The sequence below is a fragment of the Anser brachyrhynchus genome (genome assembly GCF_964034855.1).
Source record: "Anser brachyrhynchus genome assembly, chromosome: 1".
NCBI classification, from domain to species: Eukaryota; Metazoa; Chordata; class Aves; order Anseriformes; family Anatidae; genus Anser; species Anser brachyrhynchus.
Genome location: NC_137694.1, coordinates 123,175,133 through 123,185,645, shown reverse-complemented (window position 1 = coordinate 123,185,645; position 10,513 = coordinate 123,175,133). Strand labels below are relative to the sequence as shown.

At 38.9% G+C, this 10,513-nt stretch overlaps 1 long non-coding RNA gene across 1 annotated transcript; it reads right to left on the bottom strand.

Annotated features, from left to right (window-relative positions):
- Nucleotides 1-824: 824 nt before the first annotated feature.
- LOC308188570 lies at nucleotides 825-8,384 on the bottom strand. Its single transcript, XR_013945597.1, has 4 exons — nucleotides 8,219-8,384; nucleotides 5,667-5,701; nucleotides 4,126-4,286; nucleotides 825-3,325 (listed from the first exon to the last, which is right to left on the bottom strand). It is a non-coding gene; the product is annotated as an uncharacterized lncRNA (long non-coding RNA).
- Nucleotides 8,385-10,513: the final 2,129 nt, after the last annotated feature.

The window sequence follows — 10,513 nt, the reverse complement described above, 5'->3', positions numbered from 1 at the left end:
TTATTTATTTGCTTTCTGTGCTTTGCTGTACATCTGTGAAAGAAAAAGTCAGTTCCATGTGGCTCCTTAAGCACTTATTACATTTTTCAGGAAGACATATTTTTCTTCCACCCAAAGCCTGATCTTGTTAATTATTATTTCTGAAAGAAGCCAATCGGGATCATCTTGCACTAGGCTGAGAGGTAAATAATCAACAGGCAAATTCTTTTTCTATCTCTTTGTTAAGGCAAAATCCAAATTTCATTTGTTAAGGAGGTAGTTTCCTTGAAATGAAATTATCTGTTGAATTTTTAATTAATATAGAACAAGAACGAACACTGCCTTTTCATGCATGTATCCTTTTCTGAAAAAGTAGTTCCAAGCCGGCTGGCAACTCATCACTTACATGTCCCATGGAAGTTGCTTGTTTATTGGTCTTCTAAGGAGGACAAAATATGATGCTGTTGCCCAAAGCATACATTGTTGCCACTTTGCTTGTGGCAACACAGGTTTGGAGTGGCTGAAAGCTAGCATAGAAGTGGAAGGAGTCACACAACCTACATGTAAGTTGTATCTGGTCCCCACATCTGTAGGGCTGGATGCTAGCTTCTCTTTTCCTCCCATGTTCTGGGAATGCCCACAGAAGCCCTAGGAGGCGTTGCAGGTCTCAGGGGTGCAGACTGTTCTGCAAAGAGCCTTGCACAGGATCAGGTTTTGCCGGATCAGGTTTTGCCAAATCAGACTGAAAGTCAAACTGCCACAGCTTCTGCAGCATCTGTCCTTTGGATGGTGACTGTAAACATCAGGGTGCAGCTGCAATGCAGTCTGTGTTGTTCGTGGGGAAAAAAACTGTGGTCCCAAAGTGTCTGCCTGTTGAGCAGAAAATGGAGAGCATCATAACATCTCTCTTACTCTCACCAAGTCCTGCTGAACTTGTATTCTAGTATTGTCAAGGAGAAATCGAGTAGGACTGGTTAACACCAATAATTTGGCAGTACTCTGGTTCTGACAGCTTCTCCAAATTCTCATGTCATGCAGACCACTAAGTCTCCTTTCTCACCCAGAGGCGAGATTTTCAGCTCATTTCCCATGACTCTAAAAAGCTGTGCAGTGAACTTATAATGAAATCATACCTCTTATGTTGATATAGCTAAAACACAGTTAGGACAGTACTGAGAATGTTGTATATGGAAAGCCCTGTATTTGTTTCTCTGCAGAGACTACAATATCAGAAGCTGACAGTTATTTCAGGTATCAGAAAGGGAGTGAATTTTGAGTTTGCAGTGATACTTGGTACACAGACATGATATTACTTCTGACAGTATGCTTGATAGCACTTCCGATATGTAGCAATGCATGCACCTTAATAAATCAGAAACTTGTAAAATAATAATTCACTATGTATGTCCATACGCCATGCCTTACTTTATTATATTAAGTAAAAATAATATTAAAAAATATTTGCCTCTGAGCTGTCACTACAACTACATAGATTTTGGACGCTCCCCCAAAGGGAGGGATCATCCCCCTTTCCAAAGTTTGTGCTGCAGAAGTTAGAAGTCCCACTGCCATCTTTTATTTTCAGGTATGCAACAAGGAGAGGAGATAAATAATTCTGATAGATCACTGAGACTTTATTGAAAAAAAAATATCTAATTTGTCTTTCCATCTTGTTATCTTCCACTGTATTTATCGTTTCTGTATTCATCCCAATTAAACTTTAGAAACTGATTGCTTAGGTACAGATACAGTTTGCATCAATTAATTCTTCTTAACAACTAAAAATATCTGTTTTGAGTACTTGAATTCTATTATTTTGTCTGCCTTCCCAACAAAACCCTGCTAACCAAGAGAAGCCCAACTTCCTATCTTCTACTTTATGCCAGTCAAAAAAAAAAAAAGAGAGAGAAAAAAATTGCAAAGTGTTAAAGCACAATTCCATGCATTTCTCTCCTTCCCAATTTACCAAAAAAGTATACTACATTATGATTCATATAGTGAAATGCAATGTATTCAAGTTTAAATGAAAAATATAGCAGTAACTTCCAGCAGAGCAGAACTAATACAGAATGTCAGCTTCTTCTTTCCATCGCTATTTCCTTGATCAAGTCAAATCACCATTATTCTTGCACCTACAAACTCCACAGATTAATAGATGACAGCATCTCCCATAACATCCTCATAGACAAGCTCAGGAAGTTCAGCCTAGATGAGTGGATGGAGAGGCTGACTGACAATTCCCTGGATGGCAGAGCTCAGAGGGTTGTGCTTGGTGGTGAGGAGCCTAGTTGGAGGCCTGTAGCTAGCTAGTGGTGTCCCCCAGGGTTCAGTACTGGGTCCAGTGTTGTTCAGTTTATTCATCAATGACCTGGATGATGGAATGGAGTGCACCCTCAGCAAATTTGCTGACAACACAAAGCTTGGAGGAATGACTGGTACCTCAGAGGGATGTGCTGCCATTCAGAGGGACCTGGACAAGCTGGAGGACTGGGCTGAGACGATCTTCAGGAAGTTCAACAAAGGCAAGTGCAGGGTCTGCACCTACAGAGGAATAACCCCAAGCACCAGTACAGGCTGGGGCTTGACCTGCTGGAGAGCAGCTGTGCAGAGAGAGACCTGGGAATCCTGGTGGGCAGCAGGCTGACCATGAGCCAGCAATGTGTCCTTGTGGCCAAGAAGGCCAATGGTATCCTGGGGTGCATTTGGAACAGTATTGCCAGCAGTTCGAGGGAGGTGATCCTCCCCCTCTACTCAGCCCTGGTGAGGCCACACCTGGACTATTGTGTCCAGTTCTGGGCTCCACAGTACCAGAGAGACATGGAGCTACTGGAGCGAGTTCAGAGGAGGGCTACGAAGATGAGAGGGCTGGAGCACCTGTCGTATGAGGACAGGCTGAGAGAACTGGGCCTGTTTAGCCTGGAAAAGAGAAGACTGAGGGCAGACTTCATCAATATATATATAAATATCTGGGGGGAGGGTGTCAAGAGGACGGAGCTGGTCTCTTTTCAGTTGTGCCCAGCAACAGGACAAGAGGCAACAGGCACAAACTGAAGCACAGGAAGTTCCAGATGAATATGAAAGGGCGTTTCTTTATTGTGATGGTGACAGAGCACTGGAAGAGGTTGCCCAGAGAGGTTGTGGAGTCTCCTTCTCTGGAGATATTCAAAAGCCACCTGGATGCCATCCTGCACAACGTGCTCTAGGTGATCCTGCTTGGCAGGGGGGTTAGACTTGATGATCTTCAGAGATCCCTTCCAACCTTGGCCATTCTATGTTTCTGTGACACTTAATGGCCTGCCTTGAGATGTGATCTTTAATCTTCAGAGGGAGAGAAGACCAGAAAATCCTCAAAGGAAAAAAAAAAAAAAAAGTTATAGGTTTATAAAAGGTTAAAGGTTTATAGGTTATACCTCTCTGAAAACCTGTGACAGAGGAGGAAATAACTTTTTATTTTTATTATTATTTAATTGTGAGAAATTTAAACAAACATTGGGTTTATGATATGTTCTAAACTATGCCTGAATGGTTGAAATGAAAACCTGTTTAACAAACTAGTACGTTCTTATTCTCACACAGGCTGGCAGACCAAAAGAGACACCCTTAGTTAGTGTAATTCAGGAGTATAACATTGATAAAAACCTTTAGTGAAAACACAGAAAATATATTAAAAGTATTAATTTATAATTCCTACTTAGTTAAGAGACTAGGTTCAGATTCATCATAGATGGCAAAAAATGTATTTAACTTATTTTTATATATAAAAAGGTGTTAAGAAAATAGGGATTGAAACTACTATATAAATATTTTAAAGCATAGTTCAAGGCTAGTCTCAACACACTTCTTCCCCTTTTTTTTTTTTTTTAAAGTGAAGAAGAGATTTAAAATCTTTGCAGTATGTTTGGTCACCAAAACAGTTCAATAAATGAGAAATTAATGAAAATATTTGTTTTGGAGTTTTACAGCCCTTTATTGTTAACTTTTAAAAGGCAAATGGAATATACTAACTAAAAGAAAGAGTAAAAAAAAGTATTTTTACAGAAAGCTGAAATAAAGCATTTTAACATTTCTAAAAAGAGCCCATCCTTAAAAAGCCTGAACAACTGTCCCACCAAGAGTTACTTCCTCCACTCTACCCACATGACTCACCTTGGCTTTTAACACTGGATGAAGAAAGAGAGATAAAACCATAACAGAAAACCTGTACAGTGGAACTAGGACGGTTTGAGACACCTTCCCACCAGCTCCTAGGAAAGTCCCTATCCTCCCCAAGGAGGAAGGAGAATAACCCGGCCATGAACTTCAAACACCTACTAGAAGCAGGAGAACAATCAAGATCTCATAATTATAAAACTTTGTGGAAAAGGAGTTGTATGCCAAACAGTAGGCACACATTTCACCCAGAGCTACTCATTAGTAGCTCACCTGTCTTCCCAGAACTCAGTTATCAAATCCTGCTGGCTGCTTCAAAAGGAAAAGATTAAAAAAAGAACACAGTCTCTGTCTTCTGGACTGTCAGAGACCCATGACCACTTCAAATTCATGCAGAAGAAGGGTCATACCGACTAGCATTTTGAATATTTAGTGATAGTTGATCAGCTTACCTGGGTTATGTCTGCTGTAGCTAACAACAATAGCCAGCTACAACTTTTAGGTAAAATAATATTGATACACATATTCAAGAACCACATATTCAAGAGACGGACCAATTTCCTCTGTTTGTTCTAGGCTGGAAACAATTTGTATTCAGTCTCATCTTTGGAAGCCAGAAGTGATGATGTAGGTAATCTCCTACTATTCTTAAATACCAATGGATATATTTTATATTGCTGGTTGTTTCTGCAACGTTTAGATGCACTAACAAGGATCACACACTGTTATATAACAGAGTGAAAAGAATCCAGGCGTAATGTATCAATGCTTTCTTTTTTTTTTTTCCCCCTCCTACAGAAACAGACAAAAGAAGCAGTCACAACAAGCTGTACCTCCAGCTCTAGCCTTATGGTATTGGGTATAAAACTAGTTCTGGAGAGGGGAAGAACTGATTCCCCCATGTGAGCCTAGACAGGAAAAAAAAAAAAAACACAAAAAAAAAGGATTAAAGAAAACATCTGGTGGATATACAGCTCTGCCGATGCATCACCATGTATTATCACAAAGACCAATTGCTTTACATGAACAATTCGTGAACGAAAACCAGGCTGTAGAGCCTAGGCACAAGGAAGAAGACCAATAGTTCAAGTAGAACATTTTAAAGAAACCACAGAGAAGGTTCAGTCTTTCTAGTTTGAAGTACACATACTGCATTTGGTCAACTCTGTATGCAGCAGAAAAAATGCACAAGATTTTGTACTAATAACAGAAGCTGGTGTGGTTACAAAGCACCTTGTAACCACATGGCAATCATGTCCTTTTATCTCTTCATTAATTATCATGCTATATTCCACCAGCCAGTCTTTAAATAGACCTGGAGCTAGGATATGCTTGAAGGTCCAGGTTGAATAATCTCTTTAATAACATTATAATGACCCAACTGAATTTTTTATTATTAAATAATAATAATCCAGAGTTGATTTTAAAGAGGGGAGAACAGTCTGAGACAGAGAAATCAAAGAAGATGTGAGTAAAGATTTGTGATATTCCACAACATAAACGTATAGCATCAAGTACACTGAAAAGTACCTGCTTACCAACACAAGATGTTCTTTGAATGCTCCAGGGAGACCTGAGAATTTGGGTGATGAAAATGTAAACAGGTCTCCCACAAACCTGTAAATGCATTACTTAATGCACTACTGGAAAGAACAATGTAATGTAAAGTATTGTGAAGATGAGCAGGGAATAAGAGTTTGCATGATAAAATACACAATAATACACAATTTATTGGTTTATCAGGATTGTTGGAGAACAGCTTAGGTACTATTTCTTTAACAGGGCAGTAAAAAAGTTTTAACCACTGTTTTCATACAGACTTATTGATAATACAACCTTTTTCTTTTTTTTTTTTTTTCCTAGTATTTTTGCTAATAAGGTAACTTTGAAAGAGATCTCAGGTTCCCTTTCATGTCATCATGTTATCAACCATAAGATAAGGTAATAACTGAATATTCCTTCTGTGTAACTTTAAGTTATTTTTCATTAAAAATATGCTGGCAATATACCAAATACATATCTTATTTTTAATAATTACTTCTTCATATGTGTGTGTATATATGCACATATTGACAGCATTGAATTGCCTAATGGATTGTAAGTTACATAACTTTATTTCAAATACCCACATATATATTATTATTATTATTTACATCAAATGGTATGAGCTACAGATTTTACCCACAAAAAATCTGAGAATTAAAACCAGAAACACCATGTGACAGTCTACATTATTCTCCCAGCTCTCTCTCTTAGACGATATTGTAAAACAAAAGATGCTTCTTTAGACTTCTTTCAGGGTCACACGCCAGTTTTCCTCAAGCTTTTCTCAGTCTAAGACATCTTACACTTTGCCCCAAAAAATACTATATAAAGACCCTCTGCCAAGATCACCAGATTTCCCAAGTAATCTTGCATCAGCATGTTTTGAGAGAAAGCTTTTTTTTTTTTTTTTAAATTGATGTGTTTGCTCCCTTGCTTCAGATATGTTTAGGGGTAGGGAGCAGAAGCAGCTTTTAGTGTTACTCTCTAGGCAGGTTTAGGACATGTTGGCAGTCTGGAAGGAAATATGATCTTAAAGGTAACCTTTGGGATTCTAGAAAAGCTTCTCTAGAAAGATTTAAAGTGTTGAACCCCACCTATATCAATACATGCAGCAGGTATATTTTTAACTTTCTACTAAATAATTATTTCAGAATGCAGCAGCATGACATGGAGCATATGTGTAGCAAAAAATAGTCTCTGTAGAAAAAATAAAAATAGCAAGAGATCTGAATTTGGCAGTCAAATCATGTATTGCTCAAGTAAGGCATCGTAGCTTGGCCTAACTGCATATCCCCAGAAAGGCCCTAAAATTCTAGCAACATTTAAAAACAGTATAAGTAAAATTTGTTTTGCACTCAGTAAAAAGCACAGCAAGTGTTAACACTTCACAGCAGTACTGTGCAGCAGTCAAAGATAAGAAGGCAAGAATACTGTACTTCAGTCAAAGCCTTAGGACAAAATTATTTGGACAGAGTACTCTCATCAGCTTTACTGGTCAGAGACATTAGTGACTTGCAGCCTTCCATTTTTAAGTGCCTTAGGAGCTTTCACAGCAATCAGACACAAGACCAGATGTACTGTGCATACATCTTATCTGCAGAAGATACCACCCTGCTTCTTGCAAGGCAAGAGTCTGCCCTCACTTTGGGGCACTGGGGGTGGGCACTTGCTCTCATTCCCAAAGGGGAGCAAGAAGTGACCAGTAGCAGCATCGACCCTGCACAAACAACCTCAGCAAGACAAAAAAGGTGACTCTGCTGTGCTTTTCCTAAGTGCTGGCAACTGCATCACCCTTTCTGCTTGGATTAGGAATGGGCTTTTGACTTGCTTTCCCCCCCCACTTTTTAGTTCTCGGTGGGCAGGGGCATCAGAGCTCACTGCCTGGGGCTCCTTTTGGATGAAACTAAACCTGAAATTGTTCCCTGAACATGTACCTAATGTGCTTTAACTGATAATAGAGCTTCAGTCCATGGGAAGATACCAGAGAGCAAACCAATCACTCTGAAAGTATATTCTCCACGTCCTCAGAGCTGTTTAGCTCCATAAATCCAATTTTATTGGGTTGCAGAGTTTGCTGATGCAGATAGAGAAATGTGGCAATCCCAGCATAAGATAAACCTTGATCTTCTGTCTATTAATTTAAAGACAACGCTGAAAATTTATTAGTTTTTTTTTTTAAACAGAAAAAAAGATTATGTAAATTGTATATATGCTTTATTTTAATACAGATGGTAGAGGATGAGACCTTTTAAGAGTACGGTATTTCACAGATTCTTGGGATTTTGACTGTGTTTAATCCTCTACACCCTCTAAAAGATTTGACCTACTCCTAGAGAAATTATTTCTTACTTGTGGCTAGCTACAAACTAGCTCTATATAAACTTGGTTTTATACCTCCATGGTGGTTCAGGAGCATTGATCTCCCAAATACAGTTAAGGAGTGGGCTGATAACAACAGCACTTACTGAATTGTATCATTCTGGAAATGTTCAAGGTGTTCCTTAGAAGTTTCTCTTCAAGTAATACAAATACCAGCTTCACTTACCTTATGAGGTCAGAAGGAGTCACAGCACAAAGTGGCTCAGCTGATGATATAGTGAATAACTCTCAGTTATTTGTCTGGCATGATTAAGCTGCCTCTTCAGCCTCCTGAGAGAAAGTAAATGTCAAACGCATCTTTAATCCAACAGCTGAGCGTTATCAAGAACTGGTGTTCAATATATTCATGCCAGGCTGAAAAGGAAGGGTGACATGGGTAATCTGACTTCATCTGCTATGCCTAGAGACCATCTGGCAGTATAATGAAGAAGGGCAAGTTAAAACCAGATTACATTCACCTGGAAAAAAATAAAAAAATAACTGAAATCTGGACCAAGCATTCAAAGGGCAATCCTTTCCCTATTGACTTCAGGCCAGAATGACTTTATGAGTAGTCTTAATTTATCTTACTTCCCCTTCTTGTAAGCAGGGAAATAGAAACCTGCATAAAGTGGGTAGTAAATACCTTTTGTAGTGTGCTGAGAGCTCTCTCCTCTCCTCTGCCCTCTCAAATATCTTTTGAAATAGAATTAACTTGGCTCCCAGGTTTCTATGTGTCTCCAGAAAAAGATATTATGTGCTGGCAATGTCATCTGCTAAAGACACCAGAGACTGCTGGGGAGCTGCTTGTTAGGGAGAGAAAAGTGGAGAAACTGGTGCTGATGTGAGGAGGACCCCGGGGACCCACCACTGCTTCAATGCCCCACACTTCAGGAACTGTTCTCCTGAGAAGTGTGAACAGAGGGAAAATGTGACCTGCTTCCCATGAAGGTCCTCCAGTGGTCTCCTTCCATTAACTGTCTACAAGGGAGAGATTTAGCTCCACACTATGACTTTCAGCCATACCCCGTGCATTCACTCATCCTACTCACTCTCGCCGAACTAGTAGGGTTTTCGTTCATAGGAAATTATCTGTAATCAGTACAAACTGCTGTGAGTTGGAAGAAAATTGTCAGCACCAAGCAGGGCAAGGGAATCAGCATTAGGAAAGCCCACCACACTGAAAAAGCTTTTTTTTTTTTTTTTTTTTTTTTAAGGATGCACTTTAAATGTATTATCTCTAAATGGTATGTAACCTGATCTCCTGGGTTTGAAACATATTTTATATAACACATTCTCTGCATTTCCAGGGGCTCTTTGAGAGGTGCAGAGAAGTAGCTAGAGGCAACACATGAAAATAGCAATGAAAGTTTGGAGGATATCTTTGCTCCTCACATTGTTGTTAGATGGATGTTAAGTGTTTTTCTTTTGCCACAGACTCTTGGGAAGAGAGCTTTTGTCCCTTAACTGTTAGGATTTTTTTTGCAAGAATTGGTGCCCCATGAAGTAATAACTCTAATAAAGGAAAACCTTCATTCTAAATACTAATGAAAGCTGACAGAAATTGTACCTCCTGAACAGGTTTCAGGATTAAAGTAACAGATCTGAGTGTGAAAACTGACTAGGACAAGAACTGCCAGAAATGGTATTCCGGGCAGAACCCATTACCTCTTCCTTCCATGCTCCTTAGTCTGAAAGGCTATCTGAAAGCAGAACTCTTATCTGTCTGATTTCAGAGCCATCCAAACAAACAAAAATGGGCTATATTTGCTTTGTTTTTCCTTTGTGTATATATAATAATTATATTATATAGTTGTATAATATTCCACATGTTACTAATTATAATATATAATAACATTTATATAATAATGGTATGGTATTATCATGTATATATGTTACACTAGCTATATTATATAAGCTATATATGTTACACGTAAGCTTTGCAATTATACATTGTTTTCATATATGTAAATAACTTTGCTAAAGCTATTGTTTGAGCTGTCTACACTGTTAAGTAGCTGCAGATGTTGAGTGTGCTCCCATCCACAGAGTGAGTATAATGGCTTTTTCTCCAGATACCCCTTGGTTCTCAACTCTCAGCAATTGTAATAAGGACTGAGGTCATATATATATTCCCCTTTTAACTGTTCCCCCTCCCCCTGCCTTACCCCCCCTCCCCCCCCCGAATATTTCAAACCATTACAAGAGATCACCAAATGACTGTAATCACCTACTTCAGACAGATGGACAGTGGTGTGGGACAGCATGTAGCCCATGTTAGAGGAAGGAGCTGTCATAATCTTGACCTCCTTATTCTTGAGCTGGTTGATATAGGAACATGATATAGCTCCATTATTGGCAGTTCTTGACTATTTAGCCCTTGACTTATACTGATTTTCAAGCATGCCTGAAAATAACATATTTCATTTTAAATTTAAAGTTTCATCCAAGTCAAAATAAGGGACAGAAAAATGGTTTAATC